Consider the following 27,599-nt stretch of genomic DNA (forward strand, 5'->3'; position numbering starts at 1 on the left):
TTTTGTTTTAGAATTCGTATGAAGGTAATTTTTGTACGGGGTTAAAACCTACAAGGTTGACCCTAAGAAGAATTTGGACATCCTTGGATGGCTATAAATACAATTCAAGTGACCCTAATTTAGAGATCACCAATCATTCTTCTTTCTTTGGTTTGTCTCGCACAGGTCTAAAGTTGATTCGTGGAAGTTGGTTTGCACTAGTATGAAATTGCAGGGTCTGAAGCTCGCACGTGTGTTTAAGGTTTTTGATTGCCAATTGCAAGCATGCTACATGGTATTTTCGTTTGCAACCATAGGGATACAAACTCATGGATGCGGTTGGAGGGTTTCAACTGCACGCACATACACTCCCTCTATGTTGCTAAAAACTAGGGTTTGATTTTTTTACAATTGACCACAGATAGTGACATTTCACTGTAGGCTTCTGAATTAGGGTTTTGATTATTACCATTGTTGGGTTCATCTCTTGAACATTGCGTAGTTGATTTTGTTGGATAGTTTTGTGGATGGAGATATGGATCATTGTGTACTCTCTTTGCTGAAACATTCAATGAAAATCTAATAAGAAGAAGAATTTGAGGGTTTTCCCCTTTGCGAGGTTTTTCCTTGGTCTCTGACTAATGCTGGTGTCTCTATGTGTGAATACTTTTTTTCTATTGTTCCTTTATATTCCATTGCATTGATGATGATATTACACTTTCTATATAATTGCATATGTTGTTGAATAATGTTGTGATGTTGTGGGGTGAATTTAATATGTAAATGATAAAAGTCAATTATCTAAATAAAAGAACAATATAGCCCTAAAAAAAATTAACAACTCAAAGCAATAATAGAAGAGTTGGAAAATGCTTTAAATCCAAGTCCTTTGTCGATGACTCCACTCGCCATATAGACATTTCCATATGCAATTTTGACTACTAGCAGATCCCATGGGACCAATAAAGCTCTAAAACTCCTTAATGCAATCAAATCACATGTTATCATTAATATATGACATGATCTGAAAATCACTCTTAAGTGACCTCAGTTAATTAATTATTGAATGAAGGTATTACAGACTCATGTGCCGGTGTGTGGCTATGTTATTTTAGGCAACAGATTGATCAGATTGCAAAATACACATACACCGGAAATAGAAAACAACAGAGAAACACAGTAAGCAAAAACAAGAACACAACAATTAATAAGGAGTTCACCCTATCCTCTAGGGCTACGTCTCCAGTCCAGCTCTTAGTGGTGGCCTTCTTTTATTGTGTCTTTAAAGTAGAGAATTAAAATAAGGAGCTCAATCTGAGTCTCCTGAAACAGAATTGCTTGGCAGGGTGGTTCTTGGATTCCCCAAACTACTTGAGTGCACAGACTCTTTTCCTTACCAACTCTCGACCTCTCTGGTCTTTAATGGGAGGAGCCCAATGTGGTGCTTAGTTCCCCGACAGATCCTCTCAGGGATGGCTCGATGCTGCCTTATGCTGCAGGTCAGCTTGACTCTCTGTCTTTCTTCTCTTTGCTTCACTGTCTCTTCGTTCTCTATCTTTGTCTTCTTCTTTTCGTTCTTTCCTCTCCATGTGTTCTCTGTTCTGTCTGTTCATGGCTTTAAATCCAGTCGCTCTCATGACTGCTCGTTTCCTCTTCCGCCCCCATCGAATCACCTGCTGTTGCTCGCTTGGAGTTCCCTATCTCGGCGTCATCATCAATGGCTCACAGGGAGTGGCCACTTGTCCTCCTATGAACTGTGCCAACTTTTCCTTGTCGGTTCGGTTTTTTGGTTACATCGGGAAATGACTCGTCCGCCACCACAGTGGTCAAATCGGACCTCAAATCCTTATACATTTCGGCTTAATCCCCTGTTAAATCCGGTTCCTTCATCGGGAACGATCTCACCTGTTAGATGTGGAGTCCCCAGATCCGACGCCATTCGCTCATTTCACACGGTTGACTTGCTCGACTGTTAGCGTGCGATGAGTGGCAGTTTTCTCTCTCCTTCGCTTGCCACGCGTCGGGCACTGAGTGGAATTGCTCACTTTTCTTCAATTCCGCCTACCGCCGAAGGGTGCCCTCGATAAATACCACCGGTTTTGGAGCGCAGGTCCCGCCTTTAGCCTTTAGCGCTTTCCCCACGGTTTTCCCCGCTTCCATGTGACCGATCACTTTAGGGATTTCCTTCTTGAGGGGTTTTGCCTAGCGATCCGTGATTAGCTAATTTCGCCTCCTTTTCAGAAAATGCCACCTTTTCTTGATCCGGGCTTCCCAGGTGCTAGTTTCACCTCTTGCACGGTCTCCAAGGGCCTCGGTCAGCGCACTTTGACCGAGGTCCTCGTCGTTCCTTGCTGGATGCCAACTGCCACTGTTCAGAGGTCTTCATGATCGCTCTATGATTTTGAATTTGAAGTTTAGTCTTGATTTGATACAATCATGGTTCTTTGATTGTTCTTCATGGATCCAATTCGGATCACGGACTTCCCACCGAAAAAGCTTTTGGAAGACCAAAAGTTGGTTTTCAAGCATCGACTAAGTGAGGGTACAACTGTCGCACTTGTCCAATCTTTATCCACTTTGCATTGCTCAGCTTTGTACCTTTGAGCCCAATTCTGAGGTACTCAACATATCCTCTGCGCGTCGTCCTCACCTTCCTGTCCAGAACCGTGTCTTCTTGTAATTCATTAAGATATTTAGGTAGCAGGTCATCAATAGAAGGCAATTGACTCTACTCTTCGGGATCCTCAATAAGTGAAGGTTCAAACAATCTCAAGCAATCTGCATTTACGATTGAGTAGATGTGCATGTAAGCTGGTAGATTAAGGCGAAAAGCATTTTCCCCAATCTTCTCAAGTATCTTGAAAGGTCCATACTTGATAGGCTTTAGCTTTTTACATTCACCTTGCATCCTGTCCTTGATGATATACAGCCAGACTTGGTCTCCAACTTGAAAACTATGCTCCATCCGATGCTTGTCATGCCTTGCCTTGTATTTGGCTTGGCTCTCTTCCAGTTGTTCCTGTACTGCCTGGTGGATCTCCTGGATTTGTTCAATGAACCTAGTTGCCCTATCCACATCACTGTGTCCCTCAACTATGGTACCTTTACCAAAGACAAAATCCATGGAGACCTTGGTGTGAAACCAAAACATGTCTCAAAAGGACATCTCTGTGTAGAAGAATGTTTTGCTCTGTTGTAAGCATGTTGCACATAACACAAATGTTCATCCCAAAGCTTAGGATGTTTTCTGCAATATCCTCTGAGTAACTGGATCACTGTCCTGTTAACTACTTCTGTCTGGCCATCAGTTTGTGGATGAAAAGCTGTGCTTTGCTTTAGTTTGGTATCCATCAGTTCCCACAGACTTGACCAAAACTTCCCCACAAATTGGGTGTCTCGATCATATACAATGGAAGTGGGTAATCCAAAATGAACCCATACATGTTCAGAAAACAATTTTGCAGTTTGTTCAGCTGTAATCTATTTATTACAAGGTATCAAAATACACATTTTGCTGAACCTATCCACAACAACATATAATCATGACCCTTCCTAGATTTAGGCAGTCCTCCAACAAAATCCATGGAAACACTTTCCTAAGGTTGAGAAGGAACTGGTAATGGAGTGTACAAGCCTAGTTTTCTATTGCTGGGCTTGATTTTAGCACACATAGTACACCCTCTTACATATCTAGAAACTGTATCATTCATTTTTGGACAATAACAAAATCTTTGCAGTTGTGCAACTGTTTTACTTGCCGCAAAGTGACCTGATATCAGAGAAGTGTGTGCTTCTCTAATTATCTTTACTCTCTCAGTTTGTGGAATGCATAACTTCCCACAATGGTATAAGAGTCGGTCCTTCACATGATAGTCCAATTCTTCTACTCTTTTGCCTTGACTTCAAGTAGCATATACATCTTTAAAGTCTATATCTTGAGCATATTGTTCAATGTAGCTTTCATGTAACGTAGAATTATGCTTAAGTATAGTAGATGCACTTATAATGGGTCTAGATAACATGTCTGCAACTTTATTATGTATGCCCTTTTTATATCTAATGACTAAATGAAACTGTTGCAGAAAACCCATCCATCTGTAGTGTCTTGATTGCTGCAACTTAGTTTGGGAGTGTAGATATTGAAGTGGTTGATGATCAGTATGTATTACTGTCTCTTTGCCCATTAAGTAATGTTTCCACTTTTTCACACTCTGCACTAATGCATACAATTCTTTATCATATGTAGGATAGTTAACTACTGCAGAATTAAATGTCTCAGAATGATAACATATGGGTTTACTGTGCTATGTCAACACTGCTCCCATGGCATAATCACTGGCATCTGTTTGGATGTCAAATGGTCTTTGAAGATCAGGCAGTGCTAGCACAAGTGCTGTACTAATATTTTCTTTCAAGGTGTTGAAGGCTTTCTAATGTTTGCCTCCCCACTGAAACACTTTGTTCAATATTGTTGAAGCATGTAAGGGAGCTGCTATTGAGGAAAATTTAGAAATGAACTTCCTCCAATATTGTGCTTCCCCTAAGAAGCTTCTCACTTCTGTAGCAGACTTGGGTTTAGGCCAGTTCACAATGACTGCGACCTCAGAGGGATCTATCTTCAATTCACCACCCCCTACTATATGACCCAAATAATTCAGAGATGTTTTCCCAAATTCACATTTTGAGAGTTTAACATGAAGTTTTTCTCTTTTCAAAACATCTAATGTTTGCTTAACATGCTTTAAGTGTTCTTCCCACGTTTTACTAAAAATCAGAATGTCATCCAGATACACAATAACAAAATCTTCAAGAAAAGGTCTGAGTACATCATTCATTAATCTCATGAAAGTAGCAGGAGAATTAGTTAAGCCAAAAGGCATAATCAACCACTCATACAATCCCTGCTTTGTTTTGAAAGCATTCTTCCATGCATCTTGTTCTGCAACTCTGACCTGATGGTATCCACTGTGCAAGTTTAGCTTGGAAAAATAAACAGCTTCTTTCAACTGATCCAAAAGATCATCTATGCGAGGAAGGGGATAAAGATTTTTTATTGTTATCTTATTCAGTGCTCGGTAATCAATGCACATTCTCCACGAGCCATATTTCTTTCTCACCAAAACGATTGGTGACCCACATGGTGATGTGCTAGGTCTAATGAACCCTTTATCGAGCAACTCCTGCACCTACTTCTTGATTTCAACATTCTCTAAAGCAGACAACCTATACATTCCAATGTTAGGCAATGGAGCATCTTGCTGCAAAATAATATCATGTACTATTTCCTTTTTGGGTGGTAGACCTTTAGGTTCTTGAAACAAGATATCATACTCTGAAACAACCTTTCCTAAATCAACTTTTTGTTTAGCATTACAGCCCTCAAATACATTGGTTTTATCAGGTTTCGTTTCCTTTACAACCATCAGTAAGAATTGTTTGCATGAATTTATCATTCTTTTCATCTGCCCTGAGTTTATGAGAGTATAATTATTCTTGAGCTTATGAGCTCTTACAAAGTATTCAATTCCATCTTTAAAAAGTAGATACTTGTTCTCAGCTCCATAGAAAATATCTTTTCGGTCATACAAGTAAGGATTTCTTAAAACAATTCCACATATATCCAAAGGAATTATGTCTAACTCAACCTCCTCTACAAATGCTGACCTAAAAGAAAACCTGAGTTTGTACTGTCTAGTCACTTGTAGTTGTGCTTTATCATTCAACCATCCTAATGGGTATGGTTTCTTGTGAGGTGTAGTTACTAATCCCAACTTCTTTACAATTGCTTTAGAAATTAAATTTACTTGTGAGCCACTATCAAACAAAGTATCAATCTTTTGATATTTGGAAATAACTCGAATATGGAAAAGCTCATGTCTTTTTTCTCTCATTTTCTTCATCAATAATAGATTGAGCAGAGTTACTAGTAGATGCTTCAGAATTCTTACCTTTTATACCTGTGGCTGCAATAGTTGTTTCATCTCTTGAGTCTGACCCCCAATCTTTCTGAATAGTTGCAGCAGTCTTCTTCTTCTTGCCCTCGAACTTCTTAGGTCTCAGCCCTAGATGCAGAATCCAACAATGCTCATCATCATGCCCATCCTTTTTATAGTGAGTGCATGAAGCTTTGCTCTTCTGTGCAGTGTTAGCCTTCCTTGCTTTCCACTTCTACTTTCTTTTCTCCTTGTTCTTGCTTGCAGTGGGTTGGGATGGTCCCCCAACTTTTGGACTTCCATTCTTTCCTCTAGCTTCTAGATGAGTAGCTTGTACAGATACCTCATCTATACTAGTGGGATTAAACATGAGGATGGTGTGCCTCATGTAGCTGTGTAGACCACCAATGTACTTCAAAAGAGTTTCAGGTGAGTCTAATGAGATTCCTAGAATCAATGCTCTCTTTCTAAATTCTTGAGTATACCCTTGCACACTTTGCCCTTTCAACTGTCGAAGAGTTTGCCAACTCATCATGGCTTGTTGCATGTAGGCCAATGGATAGAACTGCTTTTTGATTGCAGAAACAAATTCACTCCAGACAGAGATAGTCTTACCATGTCTCTTCAGGTCAGCTTGGGTCCTGCCTTCCCACCAAACCAAGGCAGTGCCTCCAAGGCATAGGCTTGCCAGCTAAATATTTCTCTTGTCTGAATCAATACTCTGCACTCTACAATAAACATCAATTTGTCTAATCCAATTGTCCAACTTTTCTGCATTCAACTCTCCATCATATATAGGCAAATCAAATTTAACATCTAGCTTAATCAAAGATGCCTTCTTGTTATGTACAGGGCTATTAGGAGGTGTGAGAAAGCTTTCCTCTTTCCCTTTTCCTTTGGAGCGGTCATGGAAGTGAGACTCATCTTCTTCTTTGTCTTGTTTAGAGACGATGAGTCTTCATCCTTATGTTTTCTAAAGTCCCTATAAATTTCTTCTACCATGGACTTTATGGCTAGGAAACTTTCTATGAATTGAGGGTTTGGCCCTACAAAGCCTTCTTCTGACATTGTCTTCTGAGAATAGACTCTCCCAATTTCAGGATTAGTTTTGACCAACTCTCCTTCTCCTAATTTGAGCTTTGATCTAGTTAGCATTCAACAGCTAAACCAACACAAGCTTGTCTAACCTTAACAGCCTAGAGCTTTGATACCACTTGATCTGAAAATCACTCTTGAGTGACCTCAGTTAATTAATTATTGAATGAAGGTATTACAGACTCATGTGCTGGTGTGTGTCTATGTTATTTTAGGCAATGGATTGATCATATTGCAAAATACACAGACACTGGAAATAGAAAACAACAGAGAAACACAGTAAGAAAAAACAAGAACGAAACAATTAATAAGAAGTTCACCCTATCCTCCAGGGCCATGTCTCCGGTCTAGCTTTCAGTGGTGGCCTTCTTTTATTGTGTCTATAAAGTAGAGAATTACAGTAAGGAGCTTAATCTGAGTCTCCTGAAACATAATTTCTTGGCAGTGTGGTTCTTGGATTCCCTAAGCCACTAGAGTGCACAAACTCTTTTCCTTACTAGCTCTTGACCTCTCTGGTCTTTAATGGGAGGAGCCCAATGTGGTGCTCAGTTCCCCGACAGATCCTCTCAGGGATGGCTCGATGCTACCTTATGTTGCAGGTCAGCTCGGCTCTCTGTCTTTCTGCTCTTTGCTTCACTGTCTCTTCGTTCTCTGTCTTTGTCTTCTTCTTTTTGTTCTTTCCTTTCCGTGTGTTCTCTGTTCTGTCTGTTCATGGCTTTAAAGCTAGTCGCTCTCATGACTGCTCGTTTCCTCTTTCGCCCCCATCGAATCGCCTGCTGCTGCTCACTTGGAGTTCCCTGTCTCAGCATCATCATCAATGGCTCATAGGGAGTGGCCAATTTTCCTCCTACGAACTGTGCCAGCTTTTCCTCGTCGGTTCGGTTCTTTGGTTACGTTGGTAAATGACTCATCTGCCACCTCAGCGGTCAAATCGGACCTCAAATCCTTATACATCGCGGCTTAATCCCCTGTTAAATCCGGTTCCTTCACCGGGCACGATCTCACCCGTTAGATCTGGAGCCCCTAAATCTGATGCCATTCGCTCATTTCGTGCGGTTGACCGTTAGCGCACGATGAGTGGCGATTTTCTCTCTCCTCCGCCTGCCACGCGTCGGGCATTGAGTGGAATCGCTCACTTTTCTTCAATTCCGCTTACCGCCCAAGGGTGCCCCCGATAAATATCACCGGTTTTGGAGCACGTATCTCGCCTCTAGCCTTTAGTGCTTTCCCCACGGTTTTCCCGGCTTCCATGTGACCAAGTGCTTCAGGGCTTTCCTTCTCGAGGGGTTTTGCCCAGCGATGCGTGATTAGCTAGTCTCGCCTCCTTTTCAGAAAATGCCTCCTTTTCCCGATCCGGGCTTCCCAGGTGCTAGTTTCGCCTCTTGCGTGGTCTCCATGGGCCTCGGTCAGCGCACTTTGACCGAGGTCCTCGTCGTTCCTCGCTGGATGCCAACTACCATTGTTCAGAGGTCTTCCTGATCGCTCTGTGCTCTTGAATTTGAAGTTTTGTCCTAATTTGATAAAATCATGGTGCTTTTATTGTTCTTCATGGATCCAATTAGGATCACGGCCTTCCCACTAAAAAATCTTTTGGACCACCAAAAGTTGGTTTTTAAGCATTGACTAAGCGAGGGTACAACTGTCTCACTTATCCAATCTCTATCCACTTTGCATTGCTCGGCTTTGAACCTTTGAGCCCAATTCTGAGGTACTCAACATCTCCTCTGCGCGTCGTCCTCACCTTCCTGTCCAGAACTGTGTCTTCCTGCAATTCATTAAGATATTCAGGTAGCAGGTCATCAATAGAAGGCAACTGACTCTGCTCTTTGGGATCCTCAACCAGTGAAGGTTCAAACAATCTCAAGCAATCTGCATTTACGATTGAGTAGATGTGCATGTAAGCTAGTAGATCAAGGCGAAAAGCATTTTCCCCAATCTTCTCAAGTATCTTGAAAGGTCCATACCTGATAGGCTTTAGCTTTTTACCTTCACCTTGCATCATGTCCTTGCTGATATACAGCCAGACTTGGCCTCCAACTTGAAAACTATGCTCCATCTGATGCTTGTCATGCCTTGCCTTGTATTTGGCTTGGCTCTTTTCCAGCTGTTCCTGTACTGCCTGGTGGATCTCCTAAATTTTTTCAATGAACCTAGTTGCCCTTTCCACATCATTGTGTCCCTCAACTGTGGTATCTTTACCAAAGACAAAATCCATGGAGACCTTGGTGTGAAACCAAAACAGGTCTCAAAAGGAAATCTCTGTGTAGAAGAATGTTTTGCTCTGTTGTAAGCATGTTGCACATAACACAAATATTCATCCCAAAGCTTAGGATGTTTGCTGCAATATCCTCTGAGTAACTGGATCACTGTCCTGTTAACTACTTTTGTCTGGCCATCAGTTTGTGGATGAAAAGCTGTGCTTTTCTTTAGTTTGAAATCCATCAGTTCCCACAGACTTGACCAAAACTTCCCCACAAATCGGGTGTCTCAATCAGATACAATGGAAGTGGGTAATCCAAAATGAACCCTTACATGTTCAAAAAGCAATTTTGCAGTTTGTTCAGCTATAATTTATTTATTACAAGGTATCAAAATACACATTTTGCTGAACCTATCCACAACAACATATAGATAATCATGACCCTTCCTAGATTTAGGCAGTCCTCCAACAAAATCCATGGAAACACTTTCCCAAGGGTGAGAAGGAACTGGTAATGGAGTGTACAAGACTAGTTTTCTATTGCTGGGTTTGCTTTTAGCACACATAGTACACCCTCTTACATATCTAGAAACTGTCTCATTCATTTTTGGACAATAACAAAATCTTTGCAGCTGTGCAACTGTTTTACTTGCCCCAAAGTGACCTGATATCAGAGAAGTGTGTGCTTCTCTAATTATCTTTACTCTCTCAGTTTGTGGAATGCATAACATCCCACAATGGTATAAGAGTCAGTCCTTCACATGATAGTCCAATTCTTCTACTCTTTTGCCTTGACTTAAAGTTGCATATACATCTTTAAATTCTATATCTTGAGCATATTGTTCAATGTAGCTTTCATGTAACGTAGAATTATGCTTAAGTATAGTAGATGCACTTATAATGGGTCTAGATAACATGTCTGCAACTTTATTATGTATGCCCTTTTTATATCTAATGACTAAATGAAACTGTTGTAGAAAACCCATCCATCTGTAGTGTCATGATTGCTGCAACTTAGTTTGGGAGTGTAGATATTGAAGTGGTTGATGATCAGTATGTATTACTGTCTCTTTGCCCATTAAGTAATGTTTCCAGTTTTTCACACTCTGCACTAATGCATACAATTCTTTATCATATGTAGGATAGTTAACTACTGCAGAATTAAATGTCTCAGAATGATAACATATGGGTTTACCGTGCTGTGTCAACATTGCTCCCATGGCATAGTCACTAGCATTTGTTTGGATGTCAAATGGTCTTTGAAGATCACGCAGTGCTAGCACAGGTGCTGTACTAATATTTTCTTTCAAGGTGTTGAAGGCTTTCTGATGTTTGCCTCCCCACTGAAACACCTTGTTCAATCTTGTTGAAGCATGTAAGGGAGCTACTATTGAGGAAAAGTTAGAAATGAACTTCCTCCAATATTGTGCTTCCCCTAAGAAGCTTCTCACTTTTGTAGCAGACTTGGGTTTAGGCCAGTTCACAATGACTGCGACCTCAGAGGGATCTATCTTCAATTCACCACCCCCTACTATATGACCCAAATAATTCAGAGATGTTTTGCCAAATTCACATTTTGAGAGTTTAACATGAAGTTTTTCTATTTTCAAAACATCTAATGTCTGCTTAACATGCTTTAAGTGTTATTCCCACGTTTTACTAAAAATCAGAATGTCATCCAAATACAAAATAACAAAATCATCAAGAAAAGGTCTGAGTACATCATTCATTAATCTCATGAAAGTAGTAGGAGCATTAGTTAAGCCAAAAGGCATAACCAACCACTCATACAATCCCTGCTTTATTTTGAAAGCAGTCTTCCATGCATCTTGTTCTGCAACTCTGACCTGATGGTATCCACTGTGCAAGTCTAGCTTGGAAAAATAAACAACTTCTTTCAATTGATCCAAAAGATCATCTATGCGAGGAAGGGGATAACGATTTTTGATTGTTATCTTATTCAGTGCTCGGTAATCAATGCACATTCTCCACGAGCCATCTTTCTTTCTCACCAAAAAGATTGGTGATCCACATGGTGATGTGCTAGGTCTGATGAACCCTTTATCGAGCAACTCCTGCACTTGCTTCTTGATTTCAACATTCTCTAAAGCAGACAACCTATACATTCCAATGTTAGGCAATGGAGCATCTTGCTGCAAAATAAGATCATGTACTATTTCCTTTTTGGGTGGTAGACCTTTAGGTTCTTGAAACAAGATATCATACTCTGAAACAACCTTTTCTAAATCAGCTTGCTGTTTAGCATTACAGCCCTCAAATACATTGGTTTTATCACGTTTCTTTTCCTTTACAATCATCAATAAGAATTGTTTGCATGGATTTATCATTCTTTTCATCTGCCCTGAGTTAATGAGAGTATAATTATTCTTGAGCTTATGAGCTCTTACAAAGTATTTGATTCCATATTTAACAAGTAGATACTTGTTCTCAGCTCTATAGAAAATAGCTTTTCTGTCATACAAGTAAGGACTTCCTAAAACAATTCCACATATATCCAAAGGAATTATGTCTAACTCAACCTCCTGTATAAATGCTGACCCAAAAGAAAACTTGAGTTTGCGCTGTCTAGTCACTTGTAGTTGTGCTTTATCATTCAACCATCCTAATGGGTATGGTTTCTTCTGAGGTGTATTTACTAATCCCAACTTCTTTACAATTGCTTTAGAAATTAAATTTACTTGTGAGCCACTATCAAACAAAGTATCAATCTTTTGATATTTGGAAATAACTCGAATATGGAAAAGCTCATGTCTTTTTTCTCTCATTTTCTTCATCAATAATAGATTGAGCAGAGTTACTAGTAGATGCTTCAGAATTCTTACCTTTTATACCTGTGGCTGCAATAGTTGTTTCATCTCCTGAGTCTGACCCCAAATCTTTCTGAATAGCTGCAACAGTCTTCTTCTTCTTGCCCTCGAACTTCTTAGGTCTCAGCTCTAGATGTAGAATCCAACAATGCTCATCATCATGCCCATCCTTTTTACAGTGAGTGCATGAAGCTTTGCTCTTCTGTGCAGTGTTAGCCTTCCTTGCTTTCCACTTCTGCTTTCTTTTCTCCTTGTTCTTGCTTGCAGTGGGTTGGGATGGTCCCCCAACTTCTGGACTTCCATTCTTTCCTCTAGCTTCTAGATGAGCTTGTACAGATACCCATCTATACTAGTGGGATTAAACATGACGATGGTGTGCCTCATATAGCTGTGTAGACCACCAATGTACTTCAAAAGAGTTTCAGGTGAGTCTAATGAGATTCCTAGAATCAATGCTCTCTTTCTAAATTCTTGAGTATACCCTTGAACACTTTGCCCTTTCAACTGTCGAAGAGTTTGCCAACTCATCATGGCTTGTTGCATGTAGGCCAATGGATAGAACTGCTTTTTGATTGCAGAAACAAATTCACTCCAGACAAAGATAGTCTTACCATGTCTCTTCAGGTCAGCTTGGGTCCTGCCTTCCCACCAAACCAAGGCAGTGCCTCCAAGGTGTAGGCTTGCCAGCTAAATCTTGCTCTTGTCTGAATCAATACTCTGCACTCTACAATAAACATCAATTTGTCTAATCCAATTGTCCAACTTTTCTACATTCAACTCTCCATCATATACAGGCAAATAAAATTTAACATCTAGCTTAATCAAAGATGCCTTCTTGTTATGTACAGGGCTATTAGGAGGTGTGAGAAAGCTTTCCTCTTTCCCTTTTCCTTTGGAGTGGTCATGGAAGTGAGACTCATCTTCTTCTTTGTCTTGTTTAGAGCCTGATGAGTCTTCATCCTTATGTTTTCCAAAGTCCCTATACATTTCGTCTACCATGGACTTTATGGATAGGAAACTTTCTATGAATTGAGGGTCTAGCCCTACAGAGCCTTCTTCTAACATTGTCTTCTGAGAGTAGACTCTCCCAATTTCAGGATTAGTTTCGACCAACTCTCCTCCTAATTTGAGCTTTGATCTAGTTAGCATTCAACAGCTAAACCAACACAAGCTTGTCTAACCTTAACAACCTAGAGCTCTGATACCAGTTGATCTGAAAATCACTCTTGAGTGACCTAAGTTAATTAATTATTGAATGAAGGTATTACAGACTCATGTGCTGGTGTGTGTCTATGTTATTTTAGGCAACGGATCGATCAGATTGCAAAATACACAGACACTGGAAATAGAAAACAACAAAGAAACACAGTAAGCAAAAACAAGAACACAACAATTAATAAGGAGTTCACCCTATCCTCCAGGGCTACGTCTTCGGTCTAGCTCTCAGTGGTGGCCTTCTTTTATTGTGTCTTTAAAGCAGAGAATTACAATAAGGAGCTTAATATGGGTCTCCTGAAACAGAATTGCTTGGCAAGGTGGTTCTTGGATTCCCTAAGCCACTAGAGTGCACAGGTTCTTTTCCTTACCAGCTCTCGACCTCTTTGGTCTTTAATGGGAGGAGCCCAATGTGGTGCTCAGTTCCCCGACAGATCCTCTTTGGGATGGCTCAATGCTACCTTATGCTGTAGGTCAGCTTGGCTCTCTGTCTTTCTACTCTTTACTTCACTATCTCTTCGTTCTCTGTCTTCGTCTTCTTCTTTTCATTCTTTCCTCTCCGTGTGTTCTCTGTTCTGTCTGTTCATGGCTTTAAAGCCAGTCACTCTCATGACTGCTCATTTCCTCTTTCGCCCCTGTCGAATCGCCTGCTGCTGCTCACTTGGAGTTCCCTGTCTCGGCGTCATCATCAATGGCTCACAGGGAGTGGCCACTTGTCCTCCTACGAACTGTGCCAGCTTTTCCTCGTTGGTTCGGTTCTTTGGTTACATCGGGAAATGACTTGTCTGCCACCTCAGCGGTCAAATCGGACCTCAAATCCTTATACATCATGGCTTAATCCCCTGTTAAATCCAGTTCCTTCATCGGGCGCGATCTCACCCATTAGATCTGGAGCCCCCAGATTCGACGCCATTCGCTCATTTCGTGCAGTTGACCATTAGCGCACGATGAGTGGCAGTTTTCTCTCTCCTTCGCCTGCCACACGTCGGGCATTGAGTGGAATCGGTCACTTTTCTTCAATTCCACTTACCGCCCAAGGGTACCCCCAATAAATATTGCCGATTTTGGAGCGCGTGTCCCCCTTTTACCCTTTAGCGCTTTCCCCACGGTTTTCCCGGCTTCCATGTGATCGAGCGCTTTGGGGCTTTCCTTCTCGAGGGGTTTTGCCCAGCGATGCGTGATTAGCTAGTTTTGCCTCCTTTTCCCGATCCGAGATTCCCAGGTGCTAGTTTTGCCTCCTGCGTGGTCTCCATGGGCCTCGGTCAGCGCACTTTGACCGAGGTCCTCGTCGTTCCTCGCTGGATGGAAACTGCCACTGTTCAGAGGTCTTCTTGATCGCTCTGTGCTCTTGAATTTGAAGTTTTGTCCTGATTTGATACAATCATGGTGCTTTGATTGTTCTTCATGGATCCAATTCGGATCACGGCCTTCCCACTAAAAAAGCTTTTGGACCACCAAAAGTTGGTTTTCGAGCATCGACTAAGTGGGGGTACAACTGTCTCACTTGTCCAATCTCTATCCACTTTGCATTGCTCGGCTTTGAACCTTTGCACCCAATTCTGAGGTACTCAACATCTCCTCTGCACGTCGTCCTCACCTTCTTGTCCAGAACTGTGTCTTCCTACAATTCATTAAGATATTCAGGTAGTAGGTCATCAATAGAAGGCAACTGACTCTGCTCTTCGGGATCCTCAATCAGTGAAGGTTCAAACAATCTCAAGCAACCTCCATTTACGATTGAGTAGATGTGCATGTAAGCTGGTAGATCAAGGCAAAAAGCATTTTCCCCAATCTTCTCAAGTATCTTGAAAGGTCCATACCTGATATGCTTTAGCTTTTTACCTTCACCTTGCATCCTCTCTTTGCTGATATACAGCCAGACTTGGTCTCCAACTTGAAAACTATGCTCCATCCAATGCTTGTCATGCCTTGCCTTGTATTTGGCTTGGCTCTTTTCCAGCTGTTCCTGTACTGCCTGGTGGATCTCCTGGATTTTTTCAATGAACCTAGTTGCCCTGTCCACATCACTGTGTCCCTCAACTGTGGTATCTTTACCAAAGACAAAATCCATGGAGGCCTTGGTGTGAAACCAAAACAGGTCTCAAAAGGACATCTCTGTGTAGAATAATTTTTTGCTCTGTTGTAAGCATGTTGCACATAACACAAATGTTCATCCCAAAGCTTAGGATGTTTGCTGCAATATCCTCTGAGTAACTGGATCACTGTCCTATTAACTACTTCTGTCTGGCCATCAGTTTGTGGATGAAAAGCTGTGCTTTTCTTTAGTTTGGTATCCATCAGTTCCCACAAACTTGACCAAAACTTCCCCACAAATTGGGTGTCTCGATTAGATACAATGGAAGTGGGTAATCCAAAATGAACCCATACATGTTCAAAAAACAATTTTGCAATTTGTTCAGCTGTAATCTATTTATTACAAGGTATCAAAATACACATTTTGCTGAACCTATCCACAACAACATATAGATAATCATGACCCTTCCTAGATTTAGGCAGTCCTCCAACAAAATCCATGGAAACACTTTCCCAAGGGTGAGAAGGAACTAGTAATGGAGTGTACAAGCCTAGTTTTCTATTGTTGGGCTTGCTTTTAGCACACATGGTACACCCTCTTACATATGTTGAAACTGTCTCATTCATTTTTGGACAATAACAAAATCTTTGCAGTTGTGCGATTGTTTTACTTGCCCCAAGACCTGATATCAGAGAAGTGTGTGCTTCTCTAATTATCTTTACTCTCTCAGTTTGTGGAATGCATAACTTCCCACAATGGTATAAGAGTCGGTCCTTCACATGATAGTCCAATTCTTCTACTCTTTTGCCTTGACTTAAAGTTGCATATACATCTTTAAAGTATATATCTTGGGCATATTGTTCAATGTAGCTTTCATGTAACGTAGAATTATGCTTAAGTATAGTAGATGCACTTATAATGGGTCTAGATATCATGTCTGCAACTTTATTATGTATGCCCTTTTTATATCTAATGACTAAATGAAACTGTTGTAGAAAACCCATCCATCTGTAGTGTCTTGATTGCTGCAACTTAGTTTGGGAGTGTAGATATTGAAGTGGTTGATGATCAGTATGTATTACTGTCTCTTTGCCCATTAAGTAATGTTTCCACTTTTTCACACTCTGCACTAATGCATACAATTCTTTATCATATGTAGGATAGTTAATTACTGCAGAATTAAATGTCTCAGAATGATAACATATGGGTTTACCGTGTTGTGTCAACACTACTCCCATGGCATAGTCACTGGCATCTGTTTGGATCTCAAATGGTCTTTGAAGATTAGGCAGTGCTAGCACAGGTGCTATACTAATATTTTCTTTCAAGGTGTTGAAGGCTTTCTGATGTTTGCCTCCCCACTGAAACACCTTGTTCAATCTTGTTAAAGCATGTAAGGGAGCTGCTATTGAGGAAAAGTTAGAAATGAACTTCCTCCAATATTGTGCTTCCCCTAAGAAGCTTCTCACTTCTGTAGCAGACTTGGGTTTAGGCCAGTTCACAATGACTGCGACCTTAGAGGGATCTATCTTCAATTCACCACCCCCTACTATATGACCCAAATAATTCAGAGATGTTTTGCCAAATTCACATTTTGAGAGTTTAACATGAAGTTTTTCTATTTTCAAAACATCTAATGTCTGCTTAACATGCTTTAAGTGTTCTTCCCACGTTTTACTAAAAATCAGAATGTCATCCAGATACACAATAACAAAATCATTAAGAAAAGGTCTGAGTACATCACTCATTAATCTCATGAAAGTAGCAGGAGCATTAGTTAAGCCAAAAGGCATAACCAACCACTCATACAATCCCTGCTTTGTTTTAAAAGCAGTCTTCCATGCATCTTGTTCTACAACACTGACCTGATGGTATCCACTGTGCAAGTCTAGCTTGGAAAAATAAATAGCTTCTTTCAATTGATCCAAAAGATCATCTATGCGAGGAAGGGGATAATGATTTTTGATTGTTATCTTATTCAGTGCCCGGTAATCAATGCACATTCTCCACGAGCCATCTTTCTTTCTCACCAAAATGATTAGCGACCCACATGGTGATGTGCTAGGTCTGATGAACCCTTTATCGAGCAACTCCTGCACCTGCTTCTTGATTTCAACATTCTCTAAAGTAGACAACCTATACATTCCAATGTTAGGAAATGGAGCATCTTGCTGCAAAATAATATCATGTATTATTTCCTTTTTGGGTGGTAGACCTTTAGGTTCTTGAAACAAGATATCATAGTCTGAAACAACCTTTTCTAAATCAGCTTGTTGTTTAGCATTACAGCCCTCAAATACATTGGTTTTATCAGGTTTCTTTTCCTTTACAACCATCCAGTAAGAATTGTTTGCATGAATTTATTATTCTTTTCATCTGCCCCGAGTTTATGAGAGTAGAATTATTCTTGAGCTTATGAGCTCTTACAAAGTATTCGATTCCATATTTAACAAGTAGATACTTGTTCTCAACTCTATAGAAAATAGCTTTTCTGTCATACAAGTAAGGACTTCCTAAAACAATTCCACATATATCCAAAGGAATTATGTCTAACTCAACCTCCTCTACAAATGCTGACCCAAAAGAAAACATGAGTTTGCACTGTCTAGTCACTTGTAGTTGTGCTTTATCATTCAACCATCCTAATGGGTATGGTTTCTTGTGAGGTGTAGTTACTAATCCCAACTTCTTTACAATTGCTTCAGAAATTAAATTTACTTGTGAGCCACTATCAAACAAAGTATCAATCTTTTGATATTTGGAAATAACTCGAATATGGAAAAGCTCATGTCTTTTTCTCTCATTTTCTTCATCAATAATAGATTGAGTAGAGTTACTAGTAGATGCTTCAGAATTCTTACCTTTTATACCTGTGGATGCAATAGTTGTTTCATCCCCTGAGTCTGACCCCAAATCTTTCTGAATAGCTGCAACGGTCTTCTTCTTCTTGCCCTCGAACTTCTTAGGTCTCAACTCCGGATGCAGAATCCAAAAATTCTCATCATCATGCCCATCCTTTTTACAGTGAGTGCATGAAGCTTTTCTCTTCTGTGCAGTGTTAGCCTTCCTTTCTTTCCACTTCTGCTTTCTTTTCTCCTTGTTCTTGTTTGCAGTGGGTTGGGATGGTCCCCTAACTTCTGGACTTCCATTCTTTCCTCTAGCTTCTAGATGAGTAGCTTGTACATATACCTCATCTATACTATTGGGATTAAACATGAGGATGGTGTGCCTCATGTAGCTGTGTAAACCACCAATGTACTTCAAAAGAGTTTCAGGTGAGTCTAATGAGATTCCTAGAATCAATGCTCTCTTTCTAAATTCTTGAGTATACCCTTGCACACTTTTCCCTTTCAACTGTCGAAGAGTTTACCAACTCATCATGGCTTGTTGCATGTAGGCCAATGGATAGAACTACTTTTTGATTGCAGAAACAAATTCACTCCAGACAGATATAGTCTTACCATGTCTCTTCAGGTCAGCTTGGGTCCTGCCTTCCCACCAAACCAAGGCATTGCCTCCAAGGCGTAGGCTTGCCAGCTAAATCTTGCTGTTGTCTGAATCAATACTCTGCACTCTACAATAAACATCAATTTGTCTAATCTAATTGTCCAACTTTTCTGCATTCAACTCTCCATCATATACAGGCAAATCAAATTTAATATCTAGCTTAATCAAAGATGCCTTCTTGTTATGTACAGGGCTATTAGGAGGTGTGAGAAAGCTTTCCTCTTTCCCTTTTCCTTTGGAGTGGTCATGGAAGTGAGACTCATCTTCTCTTTTGTCTTGTTTAGAGCCTGATGAGTCTTCATCCTTATGTTTTCTAAAGTCCCTATACATTTCTTCTACCATGGACTTTATGGCTAGGAAACTTTCTATGAATTGAGGGTCTGGCTTACAGAGCCTTCTTCTGAAATTGTCTTCCGAGAATAGACTCCCAATTTCATGATTAGTTTCGACCAACTCTCCTTCTCCTAATTTGAGCTTTGATCTAGTTAGCGTTCAACAACTAAACCAACACAAGCTTGTCTAACCTTAACAACCTAGAGCTCTGATACCACTTGATCTGAAAGTCACTCTTGAGTGACCTCAGTTAATTAATTATTGAATGAAGGTATTGCAAACTCATGTGCTGGTATGTGTCTATGTTATTTTAGGCAACATATCGATCATATTGCAAAATACACAGACACTAGAAATAGAAAACGACAGAGAAACACAGTAAGCAAAAACAAGAACACAACAATTAATAAGGAGTTCACCCTATCCTCCAGGGCTATGTTTCCTGTCCAGCTCTCAGTGGTGGCCTTCTTTTATTGTGCCTTTAAAGCAGAGAATTACAATAAGGAGCTTAATATGAGTCTCCTGAAATAGAATTGCTTGGCAGGGTGGTTCTTGGATTCCCTAAGCCACTAGAGTGCACAAACTCTTTTCCTTACCAGCTCTCGACCTCTCTTGTCTTTAATGGGAGGAGCCCAATGTGGTGCTCAGTTCTGCAGGTCAGCTCGGCTCTCTGTCTTTCTGCTCTTTGCTTCACTGTCTCTTTGTTCTCTGTCTTCATCTTCTTCTTTTCGTTCTTTCCTCTCCGTGTGTTCTCTGTTCTGTCTGTTCATGGCTTTAAAGCCAGTCGCTCTCATGACTGCTCATTTCCTTTTCCGCCCCCGTCGAATCGCCTGTTGCTGCTCACTTGGAGTTCCCTATCTCGGGGTCATCATCAATGGCTCACAGGGAGTGGCCACTTGTCCTCCTACGAATTGTGCTAGGTTTTTGTCGTCGGTTCGGTTCTTTGGTTACGTCGGGAAATGACTTGTCTGCCACCTCAGCGGTCAAATCGGACCTCAAATCCTTATACATCGCGGTTTAATCCCCTGTTAAATCTGGTTCCTTCATTGGGCGCGATCTCACCCGTTAGATCTGGAGCCCCCAAATCTGACGCCATTCGCTCATTTCGCGTGGTTGACTTGCTTGACCATTAGCGCATGATGAGCAGTGGTTTTCTCTCTCCTCCACCTGCCATGCGTTGGGCACTGAATGGAATCGCTCACTTTTCTTCAATGCCGCTTACCGCCCAAGGGTTTCCCCGATAAATATCACCGGTTTTGGAGCGCGGGTCCTGCCTTTAGCCTCTAGTGCTTTCCCCATGGTTTTCCCAGCTTCCATGCGACCGAGTGCTTCGGGGCTTTCCTTCTCTAGGGGTTTTTCCCAACGATGCGCGATTAGCTAGTTTCGCCTCCTTTTCAGAAAATGCATCCTTTTCCCGATCTGGGCTTCCAAGGTGCTAGTTTCGCCTCCTGCGCGGTCTCCATGGGCCTCGGTCAGTGTGCTTTGACCGAGGTCCTCGTCGTTCCTCGCTGGCTGCCAACTGCCACTGTTCAGAGGTCTTCCTGATCACTTTGTGCTCTTGAATTCGAAGTTTTGTCTTGATTTGATACAGTCATGGTGGTTTGATTATTCTTCATGGATCCAATTCGGATCATGCCAAATACTAGAAATCATTAAACATGCATGGAAAACAATTTTTGGTCTACTACATTTAGCACAGGAAAACAACACATTTGCCTATTTGGTTAAAATAAATGCTAACAAAGACAAGCATTCATTAACAATGACTTACTTACATTTAGTCGAAGGCTTGAATTGTTGTCTAATCTGGACAAAAAAAGCCATAGAACTCATAAATGCTAATCGATGAAGCAAACCAAAGCTAGATGGTCTAAAGGAATCAACACACTAGAAAACATTATTTATGAATGTGAAAGGATAAAGAATATAAGAAGTGATGTGTTTTTAGAGAGTTCAAGATCTAAATGGTCCATGCATCATACACAATTATGAATTGATCACAAAAGATATGCTAACAACTGAATTGGAAGAGCTAAAAGAGTTAATGGCAAGACAATTTGATGATATAATTGATTTTACTATAGAAGAAATTAGCAAATGGCTAATTACCTTTGTTAGTATTAATGAAGAGAAGTTTGTCTTAGCTGCTCAATTACAAAAAGAGGCCATGGAGATCGAGAAGCAAATATTCAATTAACATGTTAAGCTAGAGATTACAATTAGTCCAATGAAATATTTCATTAAAGCTATGTTGAAGAGATTTGTTCAAGATGTCATGGATCTAGAAGACAACTAATAGTCACACAATTAGAGTATATGCTTTCACATATTGTAAGTGTCCTTAAATCTTCACATATTCATTTTTTGTTTACTAGTATTTAGTTATTGGGATTTGTTAATTTTGTTAATGTCACCTAGTCTAATTGCTCAATGTAGTTCCTTGTTTTCTTTTGTAGTTGCATTTTTCCATATTACGGTTCATAGGAGCCCAATCCCAATCCCCACTAGGAAAAACACATTTACTTTCTCAGAATGCAAGAGCAGATAGTTAAAGAGAAGATCCCATAATAACATAGTGAATGTGCTCATGCACTAAGTTGTGGAGCATTTTCATTATTGATATAAGCGACTTTCGCTCAAAATCAGAGTTTTTAATGTTTTGCATAAGATCTTGTATGCATCTGAATTATGTGACATTGCTCAAAAACATTAATAGAACATAGTTTTTTGTTGATATGATTTTAACTTATATATTATATCTAATTTTCTGTTACTAATCACATTGAGAATGAATGGTCGAGAACAATTTTAGATTTCAAATATATGTTCTGTGTATTGTATTTATTTTAATCATAACTATGATGATTGAAATTTGAATCTTGATACAATTCTTGTTACTGTGATTGTGTTTCTTAATGTTCGAGACTTATGCTTTGAGCTCCTGTATTATGTCATGCATACATTTGCCAAGAATACATAATAGAAATGTAGTTAAGAGTTTTTAAATTTTAGTAGTTCTATTTGCTATGAAGCTTGAATAATGTTGATTGTTTTAATATTTTAAATTTGTGCGAAGTGCAACAGTACGAGAAAAGATTTTATTGCGCTTTCCCCATATCTCCCCATTGTGCATAATGAAAGTTTTTCCTATATTTCAGAATGAAATTGATACATTGATTTTGTGCAATTTTTATTTCTAGCTATACAATTGCTTGATATAAGATGTTTTGATCTTAGGCAAACTAAGAACTTTATGGAGAACAAAGCATTATTGCTAAAAAAAAGGAGAAAAAAATTTGCTTAGTGTTTGTCTCGTTTCCATGGTTTAAATTGATTTAAGATATTGATATAAACTATTTATACATTCGTTCACATGATCTGAAAAATGTAGGAAGTTTTAATCTTTTTAATTTGTGTGGAATGTAGAAGTTTTAATTTTTTTAATAGCTTCCATGTAGCATAGTCCTTGCCTCTACTACTAATTAATCGATTAAAGGTTGTGCTCTTTGACCAAAACTCTTTGCATAATGAAATCTCTCCGCACAAAGCTCTTTTCATAATGAAAGCTCTCCATGCAAGCAATTCTTAATAACAAATACAAATGTGTCGTGATATTCCACACTTCCGCATGCATTCTCTCTCCACATAGTTCTTTCGCATCATCATTATTATATATTATTGGTAATATTTTAATACTAAATAATCCATATCTCTGTATTCCAAATACTGCTAATTAATTGATTAAAGGTTGTGCAGAGTGCAAACAAAACTCTGCACAATGAAATCTCTGAGCACAAAACTCTCTGCATAATGAAAGATCTCCGCACAAAGCTCTCTGCTTAATGAAATATCTCTACACAAATCTCTCCACACAATGAAATATCTCCATACAAAACTCTCCACATATTGAAAGCTCTTCGAACAAATCTTTGCGCACAGTGAAGGCTCTCCATACAATGAAAACCCTCTTGGCAGAAATCTCCACACAATGAATTGTGAAACATTAGATGAAATTTGTTAATAACAAATACAAGTGTGTGGCGATGTTCTGCAGTTTTGTATGCAATCTCTGTCCCCACAATTCTCCTGAATCATTGTTATTATATAATATTGGTAATATTTTAATACTAAATAATCCATATCTTCGTATTCTGAATTGTTCTGCTGCATTATTCCATACTTCTGCATGTACAAACATTTAACAAATCAATCATCAAAGTGGGCAAGGCACAATGAAATCTCTCCGCACAAAAATCTATGCATAATGAAAGCTCTTCGCACAAGCATTTGTTAATAACAAATACAAGTGTGCCACGATGTTCTGCACTTCCACATGCATTCTCTTTCCACATTGTTCTTTTGCATCATTATTATTATATATTAGTGGTAATATTTTGATACTAAATAATCCATATCTCCATATTCGAAATACATCTAATTAATTGATTAAAGGTTGTGCGGAAAAAACTCTGTACAATGAAATCTCTCCGCACAAAACTCTCCTCATAATGAAATCTCTCTACGTAAATCTCTCCGCACTGTGAAAGATCTCCTCACAAAACTCTTTACGCAATGAATTGCCCAAGATTAGATGAAATTTGTTAATAACAAATACAAGTGTGTGATGATGTTCCTCAGTTTGGCATGCATTCTCTATCCCACATAGTTCTCTTGCATCATTAATATTATATAATATTGGTAATATTTTAATATTAAATAATCTATATCTTCGTATTTCAGATTGTTTTGCCACACTATTATGTACTCTTGCATGTACACACTCCGCATCAAAGTGGCCAAGGCCTCTTATAAACACACAAAAAACATTTAACAAATCAATCATCAAAGTGGCCAACACGCGATGAAATCTTTTCGCACAAAGCTCTCTGCACAATGAAATCTCTTCACACAAGCATTTGTTAATAACAAATGCAAGCGTGCCGAAAATTGTTCAGGAAATGTTTATGCAAGGCTATTAAAGAACGATTTAAGTGAAATGTCTTTTTTGTGCAGACGAACAATTGTTTGACGTAGGGAACAAAAATATTGTTCCGTAATGTTTTGTATGTTTGTATACATTTCCATATGCCTTTCTGTATACAAAATTACATGTTACAGAAGTACATAAAATATATAGCAAAAAAAATACATGGTTGTATACTGTGATAATAATAATCAAATGAGAATAAATCGAACAAAAGTGAACCTCTTAGCAAAGTTATGATTGTATATCATTATCTTTATCTGTATATGTTATACTTGTGTTTATTTTCCCATATTTCATATTAAATTAATAATTCAAAGCTACTATTGCAAATTTAATGTTTCCAATATTTGTTCAACAGTCTTTCTAGTGTACTTCTCCCATAACTTTTCTCTTTCCTCTGCATATCACAAAACTAGCTTAATTAAACAAAATAGTAATGTAACATTGATAGCTCTGATTTTTCCATGTAACTCTGATTTTTCTTGGTTTCTAGAAACGTTAAACAAGTATTAAGGCTCCATATAATCTTTAAGCATTCCACACAATGTAACCTCTTTAGCAATAACCATCAACTTCTTAGTAAATTCAGCCTGTACTTTGAAATAATGATCTTATAACTTTTCCCAATAAACAATAGAGCCTTAATTCTAGCAACCTGTTTCATTGTTTGGAGCTTTCCTTGTGCGGATCTTCCATTGTGCATAGCTTTTCTTGTGCAAAGTTTTCATTGTGCGAAACTTTCCTTGTGCTGAATTTTCATCATACCTTTCTTTCTTTATGCTAATGATATTTTTCTTATGGCAAGAATTCCTAGGACCTTAATAATTATCAAAAAATCCTCAAGGAATTCCTCTTTAGTATGGGTATGACATAGAGAAAACAAAGGTTATGATAATGAAATTGTATAAGATCATTTATCACACTTTCATATATGAGAATAATAATTTGGAAGAAGTGTCTTTTTGCTTTGTACAATGAAACATTGACTATGACCAAATCAAACTTAAATTTAACTTTATGAGCAAATCAAATTTGTTTATTTAATGATAAATTTTTTATTAGTAGCAATCGCTTCGTGGTCGAAATGTGTTGATTGTTCATTATTTTGTGAAATTTTTATTGATTATTATTTACTACTATTATTATTAGTCCCTATCTCGCTAGTTAGTCTCTGCCTTGCCATTAATCCTTGCCTCGCTAGGGACTATAACACTTGTGTCGTGGTTAAAATCCATTGACCATCAATTATTTTTTACTACAATTTTTTCTATCTACACATCGAAGTCCATTCACAACGATTATTTATGTCCATGTATTAACTATAGTTTCAGAAAAATGCTAAATATTTTTATTCTTGTGTAGATTCAAAATTCACTTTCTAATTTATGGAAATCTTATTTCTAATTTTGTATTCGCAAAATGAGACTTGTCTTTACTTAGTATCTAATCTGTATGTTGAATATTTATAAGGTAGGGTGACAATTGTAACCACTAATTTTAGTTACAATCTTTGTAGGAGCATTCACCAAGTATTCATCATGTTATTTTTTTAGCATACATGTTACGAATGCATGTTCGATCACTTTTCGAGGGAGTTGGTTACAAATAGACTTATTGTTTAGGTTGCACGGTGTTGTTCTGGTAGTTGCATGGCATGAGCGATTATCTTTGTAAGCTCATTTCGAACAAAGGTCCAAAACATGTAGCATTTTTGTTACATAAACAATGCATTCTTTCCTCTATGTGTGAGTACTTAGAATGTTTATCCAATATGTGTTACGATCTTGTGGCAATGAGGTAGAAAGTTCAAAAAGTGGATAATGTGATAGTGCTAAACATGTTTATACAAGATACATTATTGTTGTATAACTGTTACGTCTGAACTATTTCCCTGCTATGAAATTAGAACCTCTTATTTTTCTTATTTCTATATATTTGATCTAGTTCATATCATTCGAGTAGCGAAGATGAACGCAAGCATAATAGATACCATTAAATACAATGATAACTTTGCTAAGAGGTAAGTTTATGTTCTATTTATTGCGATTTGATTATTTTTACATTATACAACTTTGTTTTGTTTTCTATATTTTTTTATGTACTATAACTAAAAACAAAGCTTTTTCAATTTTCATGAAACATATAACACTTAGAGATTCAGATCCACGACAACAATTACAAGGAAAAAAATATAATAAACATTTATATAAAACATTTGTATCTATTGAAACTAAAATCTATTTAGAATTTTACCTATATGCATAAAAATTATATTCTATCTCGTAACTATGAACCTCGTACTGAAATATACATTAGCAATGACATTGCATTATCTAGTCCTGTCTTCATTAGTCAGTTCTTACTTAGTATGACTTATAATGCCCTTTTAAGCAGTAATTTCAATGTATTATTTGTGAATAGGCAAAATATGCCAAATTCAAATGATGTCATAGTAGAAATGGACGAGGGAGTAGAGATAGCAATGAACACTATTACAGAAACAGATATTGCAAGATACAAAATGAAAGGAACAAAAAACAAGGAAGAAACAAAAGCAAATAGGTGGTATTGTCCAGTTTTATTTAATTTTTTATTTTTTTATCGAATTAATTTCAATTCAATGCTCATGAACAGGAAAAAAGAGATTGAGTCTATGTCATTATTGACCGAAGATATCAGTGATAATATAACAAGGAACATTTTTCATGTCATTGTCTTAGTTACATATTAGACTTTCTTGGATAAAGCAAATAAGACAAAAACAATACTCTGTGTCGATTTAACAAATAAAAAAGTCGAAATGAAAATAACATTTCTTGTGCCATCACAGTTGATTGAACAACATGAGGCAAAACTTATTGCAAATGTTGGTGTTTCTATTAGAGATTTTGAAATAATTCCAAAGCATAAATATGACAATGGTGATTGTGAAAAAACTATTTGTCTAAATAGATTTAGCATTATAAAAAACATTTGTCCTGTATGTGGAGAGTATCAATTCTTTTCATATATGATGATTGCAAATCTCTCTTGTGAGTCAAGATCTAGTTTCAATTGGAACAATTTGTGCTATTGGAATTTCGGTAACACAAAAAACAATGAAATTTATACTGGAAATCAAAGATGGTAATGCAGAATAGGATAGGGAGACAATAAGCTTTGATTTATTTGAATGTTTGATTATAACAAAGTTATTGTCCATATGTTATACACTTTCCATGTATTGTTTTACAAATGTTGCATATGTAACAGGTTCATGTACACGATAAACTTGTTTCAACATGTCTTTCAATTCAAAGACAATTGTAAGAAAAGGTTTTTTGTTTTTTGTTTTGTTTTCTTTTTTTCCTGTAGATATTTCTAAAAAATATAGTTAGAAAATAAGAAAGAGTTTTCCAAACTTCACAATGGACGTTCATATGTCCATTGAAAACATGAAAGAAAGTCGAAAATCTAAGAAAATAGCTTTCTTCAGTAAGTGGAATAT

This window comes from Pinus tabuliformis, chromosome 1_2 (assembly GCF_031772625.1).
Source record: "Pinus tabuliformis cultivar Carrire ecotype Pingquan chromosome 1_2, CPIR1, whole genome shotgun sequence".
Lineage (NCBI taxonomy): Eukaryota > Viridiplantae > Streptophyta > Pinopsida > Pinales > Pinaceae > Pinus > Pinus tabuliformis.